This window comes from Anopheles stephensi, chromosome 3 (genome assembly GCF_013141755.1).
Source record: "Anopheles stephensi strain Indian chromosome 3, UCI_ANSTEP_V1.0, whole genome shotgun sequence".
Classification (NCBI taxonomy): Eukaryota; Metazoa; Arthropoda; class Insecta; order Diptera; family Culicidae; genus Anopheles; species Anopheles stephensi.
The window spans coordinates 48,474,067-48,500,752 of NC_050203.1; the positions used below are offsets into that span (position 1 = coordinate 48,474,067).

The following is a 26,686-nucleotide window of genomic DNA, read 5'->3' on the forward strand; positions in this document are numbered from 1 at the left end:
GCCAGAAGCACGCGGGCCCAAAGCGCGTGGACGAAGAACGCTTCCCGAGGTTGCAAGAGTGATTTTTGATAGACCACTAATTACACACTTCATCACATGTTCACGTGATTTTTGAATCCCTGGCAACAGCAAAGCGCCGCCACCACCGGGTTGAAGTGATTTTCCGTGGAGTAACGAGGGAAATTTTTCAAATCTCACAACCCCACACTGAAACGTGGATTGAAAAAAAAAAATGAAGAGAAACATAAAGCTGACCATCTAAAAGGACTTTTCGCTTTTCCCGCCTTCTCGCACCAGCGATGCCACCGGTGCCTTCGAATCCAGTCGAACGTTTCCCATGCTATGCTGATGGCGATGCTGATGGTCGATGTTGCTTACAGCGTGAAATGAAAATGGTGCTCCATGCACTCAGTGAAATGATTATAATTATAATTTTGTACATTTAGTCCGTTTCGAGCCGCCTTCCACATCATTAGCGAAATGAGTTCCGAATTCGCTGGTTGTTGGGTTTGTCTGTGCACGGGTAGATTTTTTTTTTATTCGGTCTGTTTTATTCATCAAGTACCGCGCGCACTGGTATTCATTTTGTCTGCAAACCCCACCTGAATGTGAATGATGAATGTTACAAAGTCTACACAAAATCCGGTGCGATTTCCGATTATAAAATCTGTTCGTGATTTGTCGCTGCAGCAGCTAGGGTTTGTGACGAGGTACAAAATAGGAGGTAGCTGCATGAAGATCATAAATAGAATTAATTAAAAAAGATCTTTTTTCGGGATATTTTAGTCTATCTAGTATTTTTATAGAGTATGAAAAAAATCTGTAAGTAAATTTTCATTATTTACACAAGTAAAACATATTTATGCAATATGCAAACTATGCAAAACGATGCAAACTAGTGTTTGGAGATGCGTGACTCGGAAGATTCGAAGGTCCAACACCTAGGAAGATTCGAATCGGATTAGATACTAAATGATGAATCCGATTCGGATTCTACAGTGATTCGACATTGATTCCGGACGATAATCGATTGAGATTCACTTCGATTTGAATCTGATTAGGATCCAATTGGGATTCAATTGGGATTTAATTGGGATTCCATTAAGATTCTATTGGGATTCGATTAGCATTGGGTTGGGATTCGATTGGGGTTACATAGGGATTGGGTAATGATGGCTGGGTTGGTCTAGTACTGTTGTTTGCTTGATCGATTTTTAGTTAGTAGTCTCTTCAGTACGAGCACTGCAAGACTGCACCATTCTTAGGCGGTATAGTGAAAAATAAAAAAAGAAATAAAAAATAGATAGTAAATATTGTTCTATTTAGTAAAATTGAAAGCTAAAATAAAAGTATCAAAAATGAAGAAAAACATGCTCTACACTGAGACAAAACGAATGTTAGTAACTTTATTATGCTTCAAACGTGTACAAAAAAGTAGCTAAAACATCATACATTCTTGTCTGTAAAATATTATAGTTAATATCTTCTGCGTATCGGCTACATAAAACTCGTTTATACCATAATTCCTTCGATCAACCCCTGTTGAAAAAAAAATGTAGCAGGAAACGTTAATGTCACCTTTATCTTGTCCGTTTACAACTTCCCTTCATTTGTCTTGACGATGGGGTCTTCGAAGATTGAGTGTCCATATAGATAACTGCTGGTCCGTGTTATCCGGTGCGCAAGCGAACAGGATGAACAAGAAAAAAAAACACATTCGCTCTACCTTCGCCAAAGAAAATCTCCTCGGAAAACATGGACCGACCCAACGGTTTTTAAGGCATGCCCCAAATCTGTTTCCTTAATGAGAGACAGATAGGCGGGTTTTTCCGTAGCGAATGTTGCTGTGGTAAACCCTCCGGCCCGCCCGACACACCATCCCATGGCAAAAAAGAGGGTGGAAAAAAGACGACATTCTAGACCAGTGCTGCGCCTGTTATTATCGATTCCGGTGTGTAGGATTTTTTTCTCTCCTTTGCTTGCTCGTTGCTTTACCAAATTTGCCATCTATTTATCTTACTGCTTGCTGGAGGAAAACACTCTTAAGTTGTGATTTGAATCCAGGCGTCCGAACCGAAACCGGAAGCATCTTCTAGAGGGATACTTTAATGCAATGGACAGGCAGTCCCAATCCGATTGGACCAATTGTGCGGGATCCTAGCGATGGGCAGTAGTGGTAGAATTGGTTTCGACGACCTGACGCTGCAGGATTATAAATCTTGTCTGCCGACCGGCGCTAAATGGGAGAAACAAATTGCTTTCCGTCGTCGGTGGGTCATTTGGGAGGTGGGTAGTGGTCTGTGCTGAGATGAATGGAGCGGCAGTTAATGGTTGGCGGTGGGTCAAAAATAGGCAGGAGAATCCTTCCTTGCTTGATAGAAATGGCGTTCGTTATCCGACTCTCAGGACGTTGCGAATATTCTGAGAAATGGGAAAAATTGAAATAATTTCATTTTTAATGATTAATGGAAGGTTCTAAAACTGCGAACTGGTTGTGTTGTGCCTAGGATTTCGTTTGGAGACTTTAAACCTATATCGTTCTTAAAATACTTCAAATTCTAAGCATTGAAGAATCGTTTCCACGTGCCTCTATAGTTAGGATGAATTCGCAGTTTGAAGACATGTTTCATTCAATAATATGAGCATAACATTCAAAATAACTTGCTCTGTATGGAGACTATTTTATGTTCGTGTTTTCTTTTCCATTTGTATATTTGTTTCCTCAGCTCTAAAAGGGTGCGATTGCGGTAAAAATTCACGCCAAACATTCCTAGCGTGACATCGCGGTCGCTGATTTCAATCATCGTCGTGAGTTGCGAAGAAACCAAAAAAAAAGCAGCAAACATACAACCTCTCTACCCTACGATCTGTTGCGCATAGTACACCGTACTGTACTCCTACCGAATGCTTTGATGTTTGCACGGGCTCTTCTTTCATCTCTACATCGCTGAATGTCGAAATTGTGAACGAAATGACATCTGAGGAAGCCCCACACAAGCTTAAATATGCAACGCAGTTCCCTATTCTGAATGCGTGTATCACCCACGGATAGGCATTAGGTTTAGGCGGTATCGAAGCTTTGTGGTTGAACCTCCTTTTAATGCAGCGAGCGTTCTACAATACTGTTCGAAGAAACGGTATGTCACATGCAAAGCTGCGGCATACAGCAGCGCGCCTTTGGTTAGTTTTTTCAATCAGGCTGATTTTTAATTGTGCCTCATTGTTGCGTGAAGGTGCAGAACAGCGAAGATCAGTCACCCAGTGCACTTGGTGCTACAGGTTAACTGATTCCTATCGAACTCTTTACCATTGGTTTTAATCACTCATGAGTATAGTTATCCTTCTACATGTAACAAATAAGCGATGTGCATGCGAACACATGTGTTTTTGTTTAATAATAATAATTTGTTTTCTTAAAAAAAGTGTTATTTTCCTACTAGCAAGTCAAATCTAAAGGTCAAATTTGCCTTTAGAAGTAACAGCTTCAGGTGATGTGAAATATGTGGGAATATGATATTATTAGTTTCTTGTTTTTGTGGATTACCATTCAGCCGTAAAAAAGTAGTCGTACTGTCTCGAGATGATTAAAAGATGATTAGACGGATAATGTGTTTGTGAAAGAAGGTGGAAAATTGATTCGATATTTTGTAGCTTGGGCATTCTTGTTTCTAGAATCGTAGAAGGTATGCCAGCTGATTTTTTTAACGAAAATGTTTTGTAAGCAGGTTAGAACATCTAGATATGGAAGAGTGAGACCCGTTGGAATAGCTTGATGGTGAATTGTGCTTAAAAAATTAAATCATTTATTTATTTTTCCAACGAATTAGACTCGCCAGGCTCCAGGGTGGACTGTTCATGAGAATGGTACCGGACGTCCCAGCCCGTAAAGTCTTTTAGGCCATCCACCCGTACAGAGGAGGCATGTAGGCCAAACTTAGACGGAGTGATGGTATTGACGCGTCCGCCAGAACGGCCAGGATAACGGATTGGCTGACGTGGCGCTGGACCGTTGAGTGGTATCGAGGATTTTTGGAGCTGGGCAAGACCGTGGACGAAGCGGTTGTACCACCTGATAACTAACAAACTATTTTTCCTTAGTGCTTATTCTTATGCTATCTTTGCCTTAAACCTCATGTTTCACTGATGTATTAAGAAAGCCATTCGAAAACTTTTCCATTTGTTAAAATTATTGAAGCAAAACAACAGCTACTCTAAAAGCTAACCGTTTATGCTGAGTGCAAGAACGTATTAAATTTATTTAGACATTATGTGTTATTCGAGGAGTTGTTCTTCTCTAGTTAGGTGAAGCTATGCATGTAATGTGCTCATTTTAGGACATTCACCTTTGTACTTTCACCCTCCAGTTAAAGTAATTGGAGCTCTTCCCTCTTCAACATAGAAAGATCAAACCATTATTTTCTAACCACACCTATGTCATAAAATCCCTCCGCGGTATTCTTTTGTTCTGCATTTTTTAAAAAGCAAATTACGTTTTCTCATGTCACCACCGTTTTAGGACGGTTCGTAAAATGTGAAAAATATGTCAAGAAAAGTGGGGACAACTATCCTATACCGCGTTGCATCCGCTGCACTGTCTTAAACCATTCCAAGTCTTCGCTTCGCTATCGCACGGACGTTCTTGAAGGCATCCGGGCGCTTACATCAAATTACAATTGCCCAAATACCCAACTAACCACAAAACCGTGCGAAGTCAGCAAACTCGATTCGAGCGAATTGGGCTGAATAAATCAAAGAAGAAATCATATTTCCGGGCTCTACTTTGCCGGGTTTCGTTGCATGCATTTCATGAATACATCAGACGGGGCAGTACGTGTCACGTTTGATGACTGTTTCTCGGTGGGGTCGGTTGATTGACACACGAGAAGATCTGCGTCCCGAATCCATCGTTCGGAGGGTCGAACCCGTCGTATGGCCCTCGTTTAGAAAGGTTCAAAAGTTATCTCTTTGTACTGGAAGCATCAGCTGCTGGCATCTCCTAGATCGGTAGTGGCTAAGATGCAACATCTTCTTTCGGGGTTCTGGTGCCCTTCGTTGAGCCACTTACCGTCGCTGTCTGATCCACGGTGGACCGTTCCAATGTATTCCTGGCAGCAGTTTCGTTGATGTTTCCTTTGTTTGCCGTGCTGGACTAGCATTTGTGACACATTACAGGGGTGAAGCACTTCTGTGCTGCAATGGGTTTTCTTTCCATTTTTCCTTGCTCTGTAATACAGACACTGTGCCGACCGCAAAAAAAAGAATTCGTTCACTCTCACTCTCTAATTGGCAGCGCTTGGGCTGTGTCCGTTGTGGCGATGGTAAACAATAAGGAAGATCACTTGGAAGGCGACAAGTCATAAAGATTTTTTGACATCTTTGATTATTGCTCCCTTTTCTCATTGTGGTGAAAGTAGTTTCGGTTGAATGAAAAGGGATGTCAGCGTTCTTTTTTTATGTTGCTCGCCATGATTAGATAGGTGTTAATCCTTGGGCCAACAATTTCTTCGGTCTGATTGCGGTTACCAAACAAAGCAGTTCCGCTTTCGTAAGTGACACTCGTAGAAATTTTATATCAGTTTGAAGCCATAAGGTTACACTTTATAGGGCTGACCGCTAATTTCACACAGCGCAACAAACTATTCGCAATACTAATTAAATTTTATTTATTTGAATTTTAGCTTCCATGAACATTGGTTCGCTTATGGATAGACCTTGTTGTAGAAAATACACAATTGCGCAACACAGGCGTCATTTTTCCAGCATTTGGCAATCGCTTTCCAAAGCACTGCTTTCCATTTTCTCACCAACGCTACATAATAACAGTGCAGTCGCACGGTAAGTTGATCGTGCCTTCCATGTCATTGTTCGTCAATTATGGTAAGAGTACATTAATCATACGCTAAATTTTCCCATTCAACATTCGATCAGGCAAAGAACTCATCAATCTTGCCCATTGCTGCCCATTCCCTCCATTTCCCGTTCGCCCCTTGCGCTAGAATAGAGGTCCCTTTCGATCAATCTCTGCCGGAACTGACCGCCGTATGGTAGGTCAGTGTCAGTGGTGTGCTGCCATGTGCCTGGGGTACCTCTTTTACATACATTGTTGAACATTCAAGTGCAACTTTACCACATACGCTAGCAGCGCAAGAAAGTTGGCCCACTGATAGACGGGCTGGGCAAAGTTGTAAAACAAACTCGCCGTGTGTGAGTGTGCGACGGAAGTTCGGCTGATGTACCGTGCGCAAGCTTCGGTAGATCGTGCAAACCGGAACCACAAGCCCCCATCATTAGCATCGTTTGATTTGATTTGCTGTGGTCACATTAGCGTAGCATCGTGACACAATGGCGTAAATAATTACTGTAAATTAATAACAAGTATCAAGGTACTTGAGTGGTAGCCAACGTACCGTCTCCCTGTTTCGGATGCGCTTGCCAGCCAGCCAGCCAGCAGCAAGAGCATTTAATGACATTCACCCTCGACGAGTCAAGTAGCAGCAGCGAGAATGCCATGCTCAGAATGGCACTGCACAGTTTTCGAGTGTGCGGAGGATCAATGACAAAAAGTTAAGCGTGTTTCTCACTTTTTGCTCTACTACCATTTGAAGATCAAAACATTTCCGCTTCTCGGCCACGAACGGACGCCTTCCGAGTGTGGCTTTATTGTTCGTACCGCTGCCACTATATTGCTGTGTCTTTCAGTGTCTTCGATGCGCTACACATTGTCCGCCACCAATTGTCTACGTAATTCAGTGCATAATTGAATGTATGATACCGTTAATCCATCGATGATATGGGATTATTGTTGTTGATGATCGTTTACACCAAGCGTACGATGATCGTTGTTTGCAGTATAGCGTTGTGTATCAGGGTGGTAAAAGGCTCGAGCACCATCAATGCTTGTAGGAAATAGAAGAATGGAAATTGATCCTTGACGGTTATTCCATTCACCGTGGGAAGAAATCGGTTTAAGTCGAGTGGGAAATGGTGTTGGGAAATCTCTGTTGTGATGCAACTGTTCATCATGAAATGATATTCTTTTTCAAGAATTCTTGGTGTATAAAATTTGAAAACTAATTCACAGAAAGTCAGAAATGGCAGGCCGAGACCTCTCGAGGTTGTAGTGCCAAGGCAGAAGAAGAAGAAAATTTTGAAAATATTTACAGTTTTTAACGTTTTATGTTAAGCATTTAAACAACAGTTCTGAGTAGAAATCAAAATGGCATTTCAATCACAGAGTCAACATAAAGTAGTCAACTGCTCAGGCAGACACCATCACGAAGCCTTTAATGGCACCGTTGGGCAGCATATCGGTAAGATATAGTCGAGGACGGACAGTTTGCAATATCCGGTGACAGTGGCGACTTGTGGCACTTTGCAAGATAGCTTTTCCTCGTCACACACTCTGTCCTTTCATCGGGACGGATATTTCCATTTCCACAATCGCCTGGTTTGCCGGTAAGAACAGCTTACGGGGGTTTTGCTGAACCATCTCGCCTATTCGGCTGCTTGCTTCACTCGACACTACTTACTTTCGTTCGGGAAACTTCCTTGGAATCTTCGGTGCCGCATTTTCTTGCACGAGAAAAAAAAGTTCTTTGCTTCTTGTGTCCAGCAGTGTCGCCGACCAGTCCAGCGCCAGAACATTTTATTCTTCTTCTACTTCGTCCTGGCGGACCGTTTCTACCCGGTCGGAAATTTCACACGGGGGCCATTTTCTTTTGAGAGGTTAAGATGTGTTTACTGTAGAAGCTGGCAGCAAACCAGCTAGCAAAGGACGACAAAAAAAAGAAGCAAAACCACACGAAGGAATGAATGCAGAAACCTTTCGCCGAAATCGTTTTAATGTGTTTTCCGTCCAAAGCATTCCTTTATGCCATTATTATTTCTACCACCCGCTGTCCGAGCCGCCAACATTCTGGTGCACATCAATCCAAATGTTTTTCTTTGCCTCGGCGAAATAGCCTTCAGTTTGGTTCAGCTAGCTACTAGCTGCTTACTGGAATGATGAAAATGGTTGCCACGATGCTTATTTAGTATATTTTTTGAACAGGGTTTTGTTGGAACGAGGAAGTTTTGAGCACCATAATTTTTCGATTTTGCAAACCTAATTTAAATGTCTTATAACCTTAACTTAACTGACTTTTAAATTACCTAAATATTTCCTGTGCTAAATTTATCTTTGTCTATCTCACACGCTAATTCCATTAGTTTCCTCTATTAGTACCTCCACCACTGCGGAATACTATTAGGGGAAGGAGAGGCCAATGTTTAATGAACGGCTGTAAGCGCTAGGATGCAAAATTGTGGAATAAACTGGCTACAGGGATAAATTTTTCTGCTCCGATGTGGCTGATGCGGCATTCCACATTTACATCGGCTGTCCGATTGAACCGGAAACGAATCCTTCGATGGTCGGATGCAGACGCATTTCGATGTCCGATTGCAGTAAATACCACCCTAAGGGGTTTTATTATATTTTTCTCCGACATCCGGCATCAACCTACGCTGACGTTTCCGACGTGGCGTTACGGTGTTTTCGTGTCCGTCTAGGAACTTCTTCCCTTCAATTTCCATCAAGCTAGCTTCCGGGTGGTAGTTGCTCTACTGCCTTTGGCTCTATAACTCCATATGATAGGCTATTTTAACGACCATGGCAAAAGCAAAAGCCTTCAGGAAATGAACAATTACGCATTGATTACACATTATGCAGGAACTTACATAATACAGTGAAACTTATTTGCAACTCCGTGTCGATAATAAAAATAAAACTACGTTGTTTATATGAAAACACTTTTATACCTTTTTTGACCCGCGTCAAAATGGAAACCACCTTTCCTAGTGAGGATAAAATATTATTATTCCAGCATAAAACTACTCCCATCGGTTTGGCCTAATATAAACCGAGCAATTTCATGGACGAATGGGCGAGATGCAATCGCGCCCTAAGGAGATGAGCAAGGAGAGAAGAGAAGAAAAAAAAACAACAGCGAACTGCAAATAAAAACCCATTACAAAGCAGACAAGTCCTACCGAACATCCGCCCGGCAGCCAGCCAACCGAACGAAGCGGAAGCATTAATCGGACTTCCGGCGCACTGGCCGGCGTTCGAGTGAGCGATAACTTCCGGATGCAACGATGCGCAGAAGCAGGAGGAGCATTTTGCAGGATGGTGGTGATTTTTTAGTTTGCCATCGTATTTTTCTTTCCTCCTCCGGCGTCAACCATCATTGGTGCCCATAGCCATTGGGTCTAGTTCGTTCGGTACTGACGCTCGCTCCGCTCGTTCCGCTGAACGATGTCGATCCTGGAGAGAGAAAATAAAGAAAATAGCTAGGACAGAATCTGCCGTTTCGTACCGCATAGGTCGTTTTTGCGTACCTTTAGCTAAGAACACAAAAAAACTGGTCCGAGGTGGCAGAATGCGCTAAAAGATACGGACAAACGGAACACTGCAGGCTATGAGGGTACAGCATTCATCTATTAGAATTTTTGAATTCCAGGACTATACCTTTCTAACGTATAAGATTATTTGCAGCAAAACTCTTAGGATTACCTATGGTAGCTCGTACAAATCTAAATCTATATTTATTGTTAAATTGAAATGATAATTTTGCTTAATGCCATTTATATTGAATATTATTATAGTCTAATTAATTTTCAAATAACACAAATTAGAATTCCAAAAGATGATTCGTCGATCAAACTTCGACAAAACATTCTTCGATTTTCGTGCACGGTCATTAAGTGAAAATATCATGAACCCCTATCCTTTTCTGTTTCTGGTGTAAAGGTATATTCTTTCCGCTTGTGCTAAATCTACAATGCGCCGAGGGTGTACGATCAAATTCTCTAAAGCTACCACTACAAACCAGCTCCGCTAGATCTACAACAACCATGAAATGTATGCTGGTTTTTTGGAGTTAGAGAAAAATGCATCCAATCCCATGGTTCTGGACTGGTTTTGCATTCCACTCCATCGAGATTACGACTGTGCATCCTTGGTTTTCGCTTAAAAACTCGCTCCCTCCTTCGCCGGGACCGGAATGAATGAATGAAATATTTTTACACAATTTTTGAACGGGCAATAAACGAGGCCAAAATCAAGAAAATGCTTCTTTCGGAAGCGGTTCTCTAAAAAAAAAAGCAACGGAACCGTCCATAAAAGCACGACCATCCCAATGTCCCAATGGCCGAACGGTAGATCGCGCAAAACGGTAGCTAAACAGACAAAAACCCGACTGCCATCGCCGTACGGGCGGTATATGTACGGGCTAGCTGGAACCATCCCAGGCGCCGGACACTAAAATCGTGCACTAAAACTAACCCAGGTGGACAGGATTTGTGGGCAATATCGTGTTTGGTCTCGTGGCTAGTTCATGCTAAATGAACAAAATAGAAAAAAAAATCCCACCACCGTAGAATGAGAAAAACGCATGGTGAATTTGCACATTTCCTCATAAATTTGCGATTTCCCTCTTTTCTTTTCGGAATTAATTTATCGTAAGTTTTTCGAATTAATTTACATAAAACAGTGCTGCTGGCTGGCGCTGATGCTGTGGCCGGGCCCGGTGAGCGAGCGAGGCATTCAAGGCAGATGGAAACGGGAGGAGAAAAAGAGAAATTTCTTTATATTCCTTATGATATAACGCCGGACCTGTGCCGGCACCAGAGCTTCGGGGAAATTTTTGTGCCCGTTCTTCTGTGCAAAACCGATCCAGGTGGATATGGCTCGGATTTAATAAAGAATGAGAGGATGGCAAAAAATCAAGAATTATTTTTACCTTTGAGGCGTTTAAAAAACATGGAATATTTTATCATTTCATTAAAAACAACTGCTTATAAAACTCGCTCGCTCGCTCTAATTTTTTGTGTGCATTTTGTCACCAGTTGTTGTTTTAATTTTGACTTGTTGTAAATTGAGGATTTTTAAGCAAAACCTTAGGTCGTTTTTTATTTCATTGGCTTGTATATTGCCCATTCTCAAGAAACATATAACATGTTGAAATTTTAAATGTATTAGTATACAATTTAAGTTTTTACAGTAAACTTTATATTAGCTTCTTCTTCTTCTTCCTTGGCACTACAACCTCGAGAGGTCTCGGCCTGCCATTTCAGGCTTTCTGTGACCTGATTTTACCCGGAGCAAGTAGTCAGCCCTGCGTACGGAGAAACGGTCTGGATGGGATTTGAACCGCGGTCCTGCCGTGTGAAGACCGGCGCCGTTATCGCCTTGCCACCGGACCGCCCCCGCATTATTAGCTAGCTTATCATAAATGCTAGTTTGATTTAATGCCAGTTCTCAATTGTCATGCAGGAAGCTAATATGACAATATAATTGCGTGGGCTACTCAACAATATTATAATCAATCGACGTTTGTGCAATTACCTACTAGCCTCCCGAAGCTTCGCTCCCCGTCGGTTGCATCGCTCAGCTAACGCATAATATCACCGTACCGTTATCATCGATATCTGGGATGATGAGTTTTCGGATTATAGGCATATAGGTACATGGAAAATGGTAAAACCACCAACGATACCGCATTAAATCGATCAAGTATTAATATTCTATTTTTGTAAGCTTGTCGGATTTCCTTTTGGATTTCCATGCGACGAACCATCCCCCCAGGCTCACCGGTGGTACCCCCATTCGAAGATTGGGGTTTAATCAAGTTTCTCAGCTCCAAGTAAGAAGCGGGCACCTGAACTTTATGCCTTACGCTCGATCAGGTCACCCTGAGCGGCAGGCAGGGGGGAAATAAAACAGGACACGGCTTTGCCCCATCATTCAGCAGTGTACCGTTCACTGAGCTTAAGCGACCGTCTTTGAAAAGCGAAAGCGTATTAAAAGATGATTCCGTCCGATCTAAAGATGAAAATCATGTATTATCAAGATTATGCGCCGGTACAGAGGATACGGCGAGGTTGCTGCTACTGTTGCTATTGCAAGCTGTTGTGTCTTGCACAGCGACCAAGACGCACTTACGAGCGCCTGTCTGCTATCTCACTACCACGGCGCCCGCCGGTGACGACGGGCTGATCTACTTGTGCCATTTTCATTGTGCCGCTGCGCCCCTATCAGGGTGCCGGTAAGTTCATGATCCCACGTAATGGTTTTCCGTTTTGCTTCCTTCAGTTAGGTTCCCTGCATTAGTTCACCTGAGATGTATTTTTTTGCTGTTGTTGATGCTGCTCCTTCTCCAACGATCACGGCACGCAAGGTTTAGTCGAAGATTTTCCCATTCCGTGTGGGTGTACCACACCTGCACGCTTGCTCTACAGGTTTGAGCGTAATTCGTTTCCTCTACCACACACTCCGGTAAACCACTACCACAACATCCGGGCGTAGTGGTGGATAAAACTTTGGTCACAAGAAATCCACTCCCCTTGGCCCTTGGCCCGCGCAGCAGCCCGAGAGAGCAGCACGGGGATCCCCAAATGAATGTACGGGCGAACGAAAAACTTCACAAACCCAGCATCGTAAATCATTCTCTTCCCTGCAACTAATCATAATTAATAAAAATAAGGAAATTCCTACTTCCTAATTTCATAATCCGCCTTATTCTTGGACCAACTGCCATTAGGTGATTCCATCAGCAGCGGGATGCATAGGATGGGCGAGGAGTAAAACTTCTTTGGAAGTTGTTTATTCTTCGACGTCGCCGCTCGCATGCCGTCTGGCTAAGGTACCGTTCGGCTTTGCTTCGATTTCGCCTTTCGAGGACGAAAAAACCATATATCACTAGACAGAGGCTTAGAAAACAAAGCGAATGACATCGTCCTTCCGGCAGGAGTACTTAGGAGTAGAGTCGCGTCGGTGCACATGCCTTGAATGGCCCGGTGGAAATTACCAAATTAGCACTGGTTTTGGGGAATATAAATTTGGTCACAATGCTGTGTCGTGCTTCACGGGTTTGTTAAAAAATGACTAATAATAAATTTAATTGTTAGCTTCTTAAAAGAGCCTTCGTTTTTAGGTTTGTAGTATGTATTCAATGTGATAATGCAATTTTCTTTATTTTGATTTTATTATAAAAATAATGAGTTATAGATTTACTCGGCGTTCAACAGAAGAATACTACAATAAATCTTTAAATCCGTTGATACGTTCCTTATTCGTTTTCATGTAAGCCAATGCCTTTCTTAATAGCAGAAGCAGTTGTTTGGAGGGACCTAAAGCTAAATGAAATCCATCCGGAATGTTTGTGTTCATCAGCGTGAGCAATAGTGACAGCGTAAATATGATAATTTTCCTTCATTAAACGATGCTAAACGGTTTCACGTGCACTGCTCGTGTGCCTGGCCTCGTGCCGGGTCTCTGGATGCGGTTGAAGGATTTTTTTGTGCGTGTACGCCTCACTTCCATTTCGGTCCGCGTAAACCACGAATTTGCGAACATCTCGCACTATGATGTGTGTGCCCTCTTGTGTCTCTAGCGTGCCTCTGGATTGATTCGAGACATGACGACAGCGACCAAGATACCGTATCATGCTTACCTGTCAGACGGTGCAATTGTGAAAGAAGCAAGCCAACATCCGGATACATGCGGCTGATTGCAAGAAGAAGTAGAAGGGGGCACATGATACGGAACATAACATTCTTGTGCGATGATGTGATGATTCCCGAACTACGCCTAAGGGGTTTGTTGTAATGTTTATGGTTTCACGTTTCGATAACCTGTCATCGTGTGTCACTCACCTACGAAGCGAAAGGCTTCAAGCGAATTGAAAGGTCTGCTTGGTACGCAGCAACCCTGGAGATTTGCCTTTAGGTAGGCTCCTCAAGGTTTCATTGGAAGTAAACAATATGATTGCAATGGAATAATAAGATGCTTTAGCTATTACACTATCTCACCAATGTATGCACGGAAAAACATCGAGAAGTACAAAAAAAAAGTATACACGATCTTTATAAAACTGTTCTATTATTTCAGGTTACGAGAGCTGTAAAGAAATCCTGAACTTTGAATTATAAATCAATTATTTAATTTTCAACATCATTTGCATCGTTAGCTTCACATTCCTCTAATCCTTGAATGTGGCTCTGGTCCATATGCCCATTTACAACGGTCCCGATCCGTACCGCTCAACAAGCACTCGCTCTTCTACGTGCATAAAATTTCATGCCCTGCGTATAACAATAAAAATGAAATTAATGACACATTAAGTTTAATTTAGCTATAATTTCCTCCTTTAATATCAACGCCATTAAAAATATATTATGCAGAAACGATGAAATCAGCACAAAGTGAGCTGCAACCTGCCAAAACACTTCGCGGCTGGAGGTCTTGCGGTTTCCATATTTTCTCGAAAAACCCCAATCTCCCGCATCCGGGCCCGGTTGTTAGCGTTTTTCTCGGGGTGGTGGGTAAGTTTCAGCCGCGGAAAACCCTCAGCAAACATTCACACTCGGTCGGATTTCCTATTCGCTTAATGGCGAAAACGAACGAACGTTCGCCCGTTTTGCATCGGTAGCCTAGCGTGATGGAGATACGTGCTTTTGACGGTGGGTTGAGTGTCAAGCAGCACTTTCTTTGACCCGGGAAAGATTCGGTTCGCAAAAAAAGGAAAGGAAGGAATATAGCCCCACCAGCACGCGCAAACGAAGGATATCATTATTATTCACCGATAATTTAAATGACGCTCGAAAAGGAACGTCGAGGATCGCAAAAGGGCGAGGGCAATAAATATTGTTTGTCGTTGGCGAAAAGATATACTTTATGTTGTTATTTTTCTAGCCTATTGATAATTTCAGCAGTGGATTTGTGAGTAATTTTAATGTAAATTCACTAATCTTATAATTTTTTTATCTGCGTTATTTTATTAAGGATAATTTTCAAACACTTTAAATGCCTTCACATGTACTTCGCAAGTGAGTTGCTTTCGTTGGATGTGTTTGCTTAGGCCATACTTTGAAGGAGGAAATGTCAAGTGCAAACACTCAAAGTGGGATACCACACGATTGAAATTGTTTGTCTGTTTTGTTTTGCACACGTTACTTCAAACAAGCCAAAACACCAGCATGATGTAAAGTTACACGTTACATTGTTACGTTTTTTCATTACTATCCATACTACAGAGTGTCAAGATGAGGAATGTAAAAAAAGGAAAAAATCTAGTTAATGTTAACCATGGCAAATAAAACAGAAGGTACAGCAGTTGCAGTATTGTAGCAGCCACGAAACGCTTTGATGTTGAATCCTTCTCATTCGGTATCTATCATTCGCTCCGAAGACATGTTCTTTGCCTTGACTCGTCTTGCAAATGACTCGCTTTGTGATCATTCTTACCCATAGGTAGGTTTTCTCACCCTTCACGCCTGTTCTATACTCAACGGATGAAAAAGGTTTGGAATGAGCTCTCGGAAACGTCACTCAATTTACTAATGAAGAAATTGATTGTTACACCGTTTTTCTTGTTGATAGAAGTATGAAAAAAACCTGTTGTTTTTTTTTGTTTAAAACAACGAGTAGGCGAATCTGGGTTGTCTCTTTCTATATACTCTAGAGGTTTAAGCCTTTAATATGTGGCTTTCTTGACTTGATTTACCCATTGGTGAATGCCCATGCCCTCGTGTTAGCAACTACAGCAACTACCACTCAGACTATTCTAAATTTGATGTTTGGTCAAATTTGATGCAAAATTATGTTTCTGTCTGTTGTGTTAAAAAAATCAGTTCAAGTTAATTCAGCATAAATGAAAGTAACTGGCGATCCAGTGACCGAAGAGATAATAGTGTCAGTCTCACGGACGCGGAAGAAATCGGTAACAAATCACAAAAAAATGCCTAAATTTGGTTTTTCTCACCAATTTAAGAGTGTAGTTGTAAGTAATATGACCTGGCCGTTCCACTAGAATTCATCGTTTATTCTTCGTACCTTCCTTGCAAAACACCTATCAATATACCATCGGCGCAAACGCAGACTACCGGTACCATCTTACCAATGGTAACCATCAACCTCCATCCAAGAAACAACTAACCCCTAAGAATATTGCTACTTTCCGCAATTCGCGAAGGGATATTGCCAAGAATGTTTCCTTTGTTCTAGACTTTGATTGGTTGTTACCGGTTCCGTAGCGAGAAGGCGTGAAATAAGCTTCTAGCATCCCGTTTTTTGTAATAAGATGGTATTCAATCTAGGCTGCATCCCTTATCACGGTCTGGGTTCAAACCTCAACAGAACCGTGTTCCCAAATGCAGATCTATTTATCCAGTACTGCGGTATTCAAGAAAAGAAAACCATTTCTCGAGACTAAAATAAGGTTTAAACAAGAATTCCAGTAAAAAAATTTCAACCGGTACATGCTATAAGGGACACAAGTTCTCAATTTTTGAGAAGAAGTTGTGGTGCAGTAAAGGCGTACATGTTAAATGATAATATTGATTAAAAAGTCATGGATTATGCTGAATAGATCGAATATTGTAGGATTAATATTAACAATGAAACTTCACGCAATTTTAATTAAGGAAAATAAACAAAAAAAATGCTAGTTTCTGTTATCTTTGCGGTTTGCTTTGTCTGCTTAAGCTCAACCACTTAGGTTGTGCTTAAAATACGGTTTCTTTTCGTAACTTCAATAAACTTACAATTGTTATCTCAGTATATAGAAATCTCTCCAGTGGCAGAGATAATTTCGGCGCCGGTCTTCATACTGCAGGATCAGGGCTCAAATCCCATCCTGACCGCCTTCCCGAACATAGGGCTGTCTATTCTACTACAGGTAGAATCAAGTCACAGAATGCCAGAAATGGTAGGCCGCAACCTTTCGAGGTAGAAGTGCAAAAGAAGAAGATAAAAATCACATACCACACATACCTTTTTAAAGACATCATTCATTCATCTTTTCAACCATAAGCAGCGTTTTTACAATCTTGTGCCTTTTTAACGGTCATGCTACTCAAAACCGCACCATTGATTTTGTATGTAGCTTGAAACCCATTATTGATTTTCAACCAGCGTAATAAGGCATATTTGGCATGAACATCCTTGCCAACACTCTCAGTGCTACAACTGGCGCAAACATAAGGGCCACGATACGTAGAATTCCACAGTTTGGTTGGGTTTCCAGTGGCGTTGTTTGCTTTCTATTTGTGGTAAAAGATCTCGCATTCAAAAATCGCTAGAAGCAACAAGAAGGGCGTACCTTTTTGCAACTTGCAACATACATTGTTCATCCATTAATTTATTAATTAATACGTGTTGCGGTACCACTGTCATTACTGTTGGTTCTATCAAGAATACATTCAATAACGCTCTTGAAGGAATTTGACCACACTCCTCTGTTAAACATTGGACAAACTCTTAGATTTGTATCCTTTTTTATTTGAATTCCCTTTATTTCCATTTTTGAGAAGCTTTGTGTGACTACGATTATCGAAACTGTTTAGAAAAGAAGCTCTTTGTTTGCTGTTATTTAATTGTGAAATTTGTTAGATGTATCATAAAGAACCATTTTTATTTAGTTTATGATCTCCAAACTCCCCCGGGGGCGGCTCTGTGGTAGATGCGACAGCGATGCTGGTTTTCATACGGCAGAACTGGGCTTCAAATCCTATCCGGATCGTTCCCCCGTAGTGAGAACTGCCTATCCAACTACATGGCAGGTATGAGCTTGATAGGTCGTTAGACCAAGAAGAGAGAGATTATAATATAAATTGATTTGGAGCATCATGAGTTTTTCATAGCATACTTTTAAAAATAATACTAAATGTGGTGTTCTCATGTCCATATGGCCAGGTCGTTCCTACATACTGGAACAAAAACTTAACCTCTCTTACAATCAAATATTACAGGATATCTGTTTTATTCATCAAATATAGCCTATATCGGCAAGATTTATTTAATATCAGTATTATAATTACCTCGATTCGTTTTTGATATATTCTCTAAATAATATACTGATATGCTAAGCTGTACTATCCAAGCTTAGAACATTTGATTCACGGAACTCGATAGAAAAATGTCATGCCTGCACGTCATCACTCAATAGTGTTTCATTTGACCAAACTTAAGCAGCGATCATGAGTGACAATCAATGTGGGTCGGCGGTCCGAACGTCGTCTAGAAATCAAGCCACAAAATCAATTCCCGAGTCCGGAAGTGAATATTCTATGGTAGTGGGTGCTTATGCGCTTCCACCGCAACGCAACGGGAGGCCATTTCTCCTTCCATGCCGCGGCGATACAGAATTCCCCGAGGCTTTCGCTTTAGACGGATGTTTCGTAGGATGAATGATGAAATGTTTGGAGAAAATTAATATTTACGATATTTTGAATGAGATTCGATGGAACTTCTACTCCTACCACGGATGCCTTGTCGCTCGCAGGTTTTGGGAGTTTCTGGAACGAGTTTTGCCTTAGAGCAGTTAAAGGCAATCGACGCCTCTGACTCTAACTCTATACTAAGCTCCGGTCCGGGTCGTGCGTGACGTACGATGTCTGTTGGTTAAATGTCTGTGTGAGAATGCTTTTTTTCTTCCACTATGCAGCCGCGTCAGACCTTTTGACCACAACCAGGACAACCCTACCCCTTCTTGGCGACTACCAGAATATTTAACCTCATTCTGCCGCACACGTGCACCATCGCTCCCCGTACCGTCGTGTTTCTCATCACCAAACTGGGCTTCCAATGTTGTTTTTCCTGGAATTGAGGCAGAACGCTTCCCGTAGGCAGTTGACGTAATATGCAACGCGCTTTCGCCACGTTGCGCGATTCCATAAATATTGCATGAGCATGAAAATTATATTTGCTCACCCGTATGGCAACGGGGCGACGCCATGCACGTCGCGTCTGGCATTGCCTCCGTTAATTGCGTAGGCCGTGAGCGATGGCTGGAAGGAACCAGAAACTGATGTGTGTTTTTTATTTGGGATGCACCAGGACATGTAATTTTCAGCACCGGGGATTGAAACGATCCTTCTCCGGTCGCAGTACTAACTATTCCAACTATGTGCGGGTAAAATCGGATCAAGGATCAAGGATCTTGAGGATGTTATGCCAAAAAGCAGTACGAAGTTCCGCATGTTTTAAAACGATAAATTGACATTCCACATGAAGATACTATTACTAATTCTGTGAAAATGTTCTCTTAATCCGTAATTAAACACTAGACTAACAAAATTAGCAATCTAGCTACATTCGTCCAATGCTAAACACCTTATACGCTCGTAAAAGTATTGTTTACTTATCATATTGCTGCCACTTGTTGGATATTTACATCGTGGTGTTGGAAGATATTCGATTCGCTCAAGTATAAACATAAACAAACAAACAAACGGCTCAACTACAAATAGTCCGGCACATGGTCCAATTCTGAACACGTGCCATCAACCCACACACAGAGCACCTACAAGCTTCCTCGTAGAGTTGCATCGGCAAATTCATTATAGCAACATCAGCTTCACACACGCCATGAAATATGCCGTGAACAGGCGAGACCCGAAAAAAAACCAACAAAAATACGAACCAAGTTGAAAGCGGTAGTTCGGATTGGATCGCCCCGTCGCAAGCAACCACAAAGCTAATCTAAGTTTTATTAAATTTTACGGACCATCGCCTTCGATGGCAATATTGGCAGACGAACCCGGTGTGCGCGCGCCTCGTTACGCCTCATAGAGTGATTTGCAGCGGCCAGAAAGCCCGCCGATTTGCCGGCAAAACCTCAGCGCCCGGCACACGTGGATGATGCGAATCGATGGGTGAGTTTGTTGTACATGCACACAATGGAGCGTGTATCCTTGCCTCTCGGCTGCCAATGGCGCGCCCAAGGACGAGGGACAGCGTCGGTTGTGTACACAAAATATGCTTGAAAAAACATCATTATAATTTAAAATCGTTTTACTACCAAACCGAACTCGAACTTCCCTGTGGCCTGTGCGGAGGTTTCGTGTGGCAAGTGTGCCACCGCGCGCACTCTTTCGTGTGTGGTTTGGGCCCGGGTTTTTTCTCGCTTCATCGCACGACGGTGGTGGCGATAAAACCTACGTACATAAATTCCAGAACCAACATAAGCGATTCGTTCTTGCATTTTTCACAAGGCATCTGCTTCGCTGCCCTCCCCGGGGCCCCGTAGTGCACGCCGTCTGTTCGTTCGGTGGAATTCAATCACCACCCGGGTACGGCTCATTGGGCAAGGGATTGGAGGGCTTTTTCGATTAAATATTTGATCAAGTGTCGAGTACAGCGCCGTCGTGTCGTCTCGATGACGTCGGTTATGATGGGACACGAGCGTGAAGCGCACGATCTTCCTTCCTTTCGGGCACAAACCAACGTTTCGCGGTCCTGTTTGCTGACATGGTAAGCATTTTTACACGGGACACGGGACGTTTTACTGCATCACCTACAGAGAGAGAGAGAGAGAGAGAGAGAGAGAGAGAGAGAGAGAGAGAAAGAGAAAGAGAAGCGGTGAGACCGTAAAAAGGATCACATCAGGAAGCCAAGGGCATGGGACCTACAACCCACGTAAACATGCACACATATATTGCGCTCACTTTTCTTCGCCACAAACCGATTTCGAAATGAAATTTCTTTCCGTGTACCCGCAGGCCTTCGAACAAGATGGGAGGGCTGAAAACATAATTTTCACAACCTTACTCGACTCGTTAGATTTTCATCGCAAGGATGGTGGAATGATGGCTTAAAAATCGTCATTGTTGGGAGTATTGAGGAATGTGTGCTAGGTGGCACCAAGGAACGGCCGTAACCGTAAGTAATTAAACGGAAAAGCTATCCTAATGGTGCTGGTGCATGGAAACACACACAGAAAAACAGGGAAAATAACACACACGTACACGCGATTGCATACGATCATCCGGTGAGAACGAGGTAAACTAATTCAATATTCATGAAGTTGGATTAGCTGAAGAAGTTTTCCAATTATCCTGTTTTTGCCCTTGGCAAGCATTGATTCATGCGTGCAGAATGAATCCGGTTGGCTTGTTGTCGGTGGGTGTGCTGTAGTGAATTTTAACAAGTGTAATTATTTAAGCAACTTCTCTTCATACGAAATAATTTAATGAGTTTTGAATTGCATCGAAAGTCAATAGGAGAGAGCAGGTACTTACATGCTGTTCAATAAGTTAGCATACGGTTTTTTATCGTTTAGCACCACGTGTCTTGATATTTTTGTCAATTGTATGCTCATTGATAGGCTAGCTGTTATTTGTTATTTGCTGAGCTCACACGATATAGAAGAACCACTACGTCATAGGAAAGAGAAGTGGGCTACGAGGCGACATATTTCAGCAGTTCGAGTTAGAGGGATTTGCAAGAAACATTTTTAATCCATACGTTACAAAATAATGCATACGTTAATATCGCACGATTGGCTCGGGCAAGGATCATCCGAGATGTAGGCAGTCATAGGGGAGAAAGATGCAGAAAGGATCGTCGAAAACCGAACCCCTCGCACCTGAATGCCGCTACTAATTTGGATTGGTCGATCCCCACTGACCATACCAACATGACGAATGACCTGTCGTGCCAGAATCGCAAGGTCCACGGGATAACGGAGGTTACTACGAAGAAGAGGTTCGACAGAGTCAAACTGATTCTCAGAAGATCTATGTGTTGTCACTGCCAAACTATGTCCAAAAGGGTCTGCTAAGGGCGCTGACGATGGGAGGTGTATTGCGGATGCAAAACGTGAAAAAATAAAAAAACGAACGCCTAAAATTCAACGCCTTGTATTGTAATATAAAGGGTTCTGGAGAAGGTTGTGGCCCCGGCGCTTTAAAGGTCCTCAGTCCAGTGGCTGAGGTAATAGCGGTACTGGTCTTCGAACGGCAGGCCAGAGTATCAAAACCCACCCAGACTGTCTCCCTGTACGTTGGACTCCAGGTAAAATGAAGTCTACGAAATCCAGATCTGGCATTTCCATTATGGACCAATTTGAGAAGATAATTTCCTAAATCTTGGACCAGACTTCGGACGTTCTTGGTTCGCTATTGCATTTTTGTCAATAACATTCTTAAAAATGTTTGGTTGTTTTATTCACTTTATCGTTCATCTTATGTTATCATATTTTCTTCTTGTATGCTTATTTTAGGAAATCTGGCTGCTCTAGCAGAATTCACAACGCTATCTTTTTCTTGAGCATAGGGCTAGATCAGACGCTTACATTCTCTTGCTATATCAGTAGCCAATCCTTTAACCAAAACCAATCTCCCTCATCGACATCGCTTGACTTTTCCAATCTTGTCAAGTCGATCGTGAAAAATTCGTGCAAAACCATTCTCTCGTTCGCGATTACACTGCAGTCGTACATCTTTTTCGTATCGCTCCCCTTTTTCTGGTGGCACCACACACAACCCACCACAGCCAGAAGAAGCAGATGGTATTGGTGGAACAATTTTTCGATCAATTCAATTTTCCACTTTTTGCCGCCACTTTTTACGAGACGAAAAATGTTTATTACTGCATTTCTCCGCAAATTACTTCCTTCCATTGGAAATAAGCAATCAAATTTATTCATTTTTATGTTTTCAACCATCGTTCGGTGCCCACACCATGGCGGTTTTGCTGGTGTTTGCCAATGGTAGGCCCGGCATTACCCTCTATTGGCTCCCGGTTTGCTTTTTTTTTGCACCCAATGATACTATAATAAAAAATAACCGATGCGAAATAAAAAAAGACCCTCCCCACAAACCCTCAACCTCGCGAAAGGTGGCGACCAAGAAAACGGTGCAATATTTCTTTGCCGAATCTGGCTCGAACGCGGTAGCGAAAGGCGCGAAATGTGGCAGAAATAAGTGCACCGTTTATTTTCATCGTCATCGGATCTGTATCAGGGCTTCCTGTCCCTGTCCCCGTTCATCGCGCGCCATTGTTCTCTGCCGAGCGGAAGCGACGGATGTACCGAACGTCGAAAAGCACTTTATGATTATGCGTAAATATGCTACGGCGAGGGAAAACAAACTTTTACTCGATACGATTGCTGATGGGTGGGTTTAGTTATGATAGGAATTCGATCACGGGTAATCACAAGTGCGGGACTATTTTCATTCATACGAAAATTTGTTTTAAATAAAGGCTTAATAACTTATTGCTTGTTTCGGAAGGAAAACAAGATTCGAGTTAAGTTGAATAGTATTTGAATCCGATTGAAAGGTAGTTTTAATGATATTTATTGTTCCAGATTTTTGAACTATAATTTTTCTTTAGTTTTACATAGTTATGCTCTATTTTAAACACAATATTGTATTTTGCATAAATACTTCAAACATCATACATATCGTTTTTTTAAACACTTTGTTTTTAATGAAGAAAACAACAGGTGAAATATTTTAAATCAACAAAAAAACCTATAAACCTGTACGCATATTAGTTCCCGCTAACGCACTGTTGTCTTTGCACAGATTGACAAACAATACGAAACATGGTTTGTCGTATGGAGACGCAAAAACAGCCTTTCAAAAAATTTATATTACATCGAGACAATGGCGCTCCACTTTCGCATGGTAGTTTTCACCCGGCAGCACCGCCATTGTGCGATTAGACTTATTCGGCAAATTTCACAGAAAATTTCCCATCCTGCAGATTAGCTGCCGTTGTGCGCGTCTCGCTCTCGCTGTTGGTGCTACCACCGACACCAGGCTGCATTCAGTTGCAGCAGCTTTATGCCCTTCCTTTTTTGTAGCTGTTGTTGCTGCTGCAATTCCATCAAGGCGTCAGTTGCAATCCATGGCCATACACCGAACTCATTACTCTTAATGCCTCGGGTAATGAATCCTGACGGGTTATGCCGCTATCGGTAAACCCACCATCAGTGTCACCGACGACTCTTGGTCGGCTGCCCAACCGCCCGCCCGCTCAACACTTTCGTGGCGTTTCGTGGCTGTCCGGGGGAATCATTCAATTGACAGCACGCTTGCGTTCACTGCACTCAGGTGCATTTTAATTTTCACCCAGGTGCATCCTGCGCACCCGTAACGCCGGGTTCTCTAAACGATGAACTAATCAGCGAGGAGTGAAAAAGCGACACGAACAAAACGTCAGTAGCGTCCTGCATATGGAAAACAGCAATTGAAGGAAGCTACAAACAGCCACGCACTCGAAAACGATGTGACTAGCCAGCTGGAAATGGGAGCCACGAAGTCTCGGAAAAATAGGCTAAAATATCACCGGAAAAATGCGACAACAAAAAATCGAAACAAAAACAACCGTGAGCATTAAACAAACTGAAGGTACGTTCCTGGCCGTAACCGAGCGTGGTTGTAACGAGCGAGCAAAAACGGGTAGCCATAAAAAGCAGCGCAACTTTTTTTTCCAAAAAAACTCACACACAACACCACCAAAACAAACCAAAATGAAACAAAAACACAAAACATTAAAAATACAGCTACGCCAAAGCACCTATCCCCGAATGTAGGGGGGGAAGGGAAGAGGTGAGTGCGCTGTGATACTAACGAGAATGCAAATTTGCATTTGTATCCGAATGTTCATGCACCAGAATAATTTCGCTTTTCTCATTAACTTAAAAACATTTTAAACGTTTTTTATTCAGCACTCTGTTCTTGCGCTTCTCTGCTACGCCCTACCCTCGGCGGTGAAGCGCTGTGATGTTTTGCTTTCAATAAACTGCGTCAAGTTATGCAGGATGGGCAAACTACCTGAGCGAAAGCAAAAAAGCTAGTAGTCGCCTGCGTCCTGGGATGCTCAATTTTTACAAAACAATGATAGTGGACAAGCTCAGTCTCGGAACCGTTACGATTAAAATTTGTTTAATTGATTGAGGAATATATTTATAATAATTTTGAATATTATGTGCAATGTATGTCGAAGAGGAGAACGACATGTGGATTACGGTTATAAGTTTATTACTTATTACTTATGGTCTATACGATAGGTAGAGAAATATTCGGAAAATCATGGGCTTATTTTTTTTAACTTTCGCATAAAATTGATCAATACGTTCTGGTCATATAGGCAGTGGAGGATCAACCTAGGAGCGGAAAGAGCGGCCGCTCGGGGCCTCGTCGGTTAGCAGGGCCTCATCGGTGAGGAAAATCCTGTTGTTTCCCTCTTACTTCACATTTTGAGGAGCCTCCAAATATCTTGATCCACCACTGCATACAGGTATTTCACGTTCTTCACCTTCTGCAACAATCTCCACGGACGCATCAACCTTTTCAACTTCATCTCAACTCGATCCTACCATTCTTCTCTGTTATTGAGGACAATGCAAATAAAATTTTAGGGGTGTATCGTCCGGTTGCATTCTCATGACTTGACCAGCGCAACAGGAACTTGTCGATTCTAATTCGCTGAACGATGGTGAGGTTATCGTACAGGTAATAGAGCTTACCACTGAATCGGCTCCTCCGTTGTCGTTGGTGTTTTTACTGTTGACCCAAGATAGGTGAAGTTTTTGACAACTTGAAAGGCATAATCCACCTATCAAGTGGCGGATCAAGTACGTTGGTTGCAGAACGCATGATCGCGAAAACTTCTGACTGCTGACTGGGGAGAAGGAGGAAAGAGGGGGAGGGGCGTTGGTACAGTTGATCCCCGAGCAGACACTGAGGCCCTGAGCTTGTTGGACTGGGGAAGAGGGATTTCTCATGAGTACCTCCGCGGCGAGGCCCTTTAGGCGGGCCCCTTACTCGAGGACCCTTACACGAGGCCCCTTATATGAGGCTCCATCTATTACTAACATTGCTGGGATTCTCTGACCGATGGGGCTCTAGGTATCTGTACATCATATACCCTATGTGTATTTCCCCTACTTGGTCGATCATGCTCCACCATCCGCTAGAGGGGTTGGGAAATCCCGTGCACCCAACTTTGGACATGCGGTGGGGCAAGTTACCACTCTTCACGACGAAGGCGTAAAGGAATAGAAGTTTCGTAAAAGCAAAAAAAAAATTGTTTTCCTTATTAGAAAACTTTGTATGATGCTCAGTTGGGAGTTGGGAGACAAAATAGCCAAAATAATAGGATAGCAAGAACCTAAAAAGCCTTGGATCGGTCATAGAATAACAAACCAGTCAAAACAAATGATTAAGTGCGGACTGGTTGTTTGATACTTTCTAAATTTTAGGAAAACTTAAGGTACTGCAAAAACTACCAGCCAGCCGTCTAATGATAACATACAACTACAGGCATATGTTTGTTTAACCTTTTCCCACTTTTATTTCTTAAATATTTTGTTGATATGTTTTGCAAGTTGTAGGCAAACTTAATAATGAAATCGTCTTATTAAATCCTTCTTATCCTTAACGAAGCGAATTCCCACCCAAGATGAATTTTTCGATGACCATTACACACAAGCTGTCCTGTTAAACAACTGTCGGCCTTATGCAACCCATCGCATCGGTACTGCATCGTGGACATAACCGTGCATAAGAAAACAAGTTTAGCCCGTCTTTGTGTCACAATTGCATTCTTGCACTTTTTCAATCTCAAGACCGCTTATCGCTAGATTCAAATCATCTGACCAGTGTGACGAGAGTACCCACTACGATTTTCCTAGATTAATGAGTGCATGTTGCAGTTTGCCTTGCTGCCTCTATTAATTACTATCCTGCATCAGCTACCCTTCGTTCAAGGTGTAAATATTTCATCCTCGGACACGCGAAGAACTGCTTCCAGCAAGTCCCCGGAATCTACCTACCTACCAAATGAGTAGGCTGATCACGACGGTACACGACTCGACGCTTCTACGATCAGTAAAACCCGTTTTCGAGAGCA

At 42.4% G+C, this 26,686-nt stretch overlaps 1 long non-coding RNA gene across 2 annotated transcripts in view; it reads left to right on the forward strand.

The window, feature by feature from the left end:
• LOC118512651 overlaps positions 1 to 26,686 on the forward strand; it is a 79,043-nt gene that overhangs the window by 20,811 nt on the left and 31,546 nt on the right. The window contains exon 3 of one of the 2 annotated variants that reach the window (XR_004906328.1): positions 5,679 to 5,835. The exons of the other annotated variant lie outside the window; for it this stretch is intronic. This is a non-coding gene — a long non-coding RNA (uncharacterized LOC118512651). The remainder of the gene's footprint in view (positions 1 to 5,678; positions 5,836 to 26,686) is intronic. 2 annotated transcript variants of the gene reach the window in all.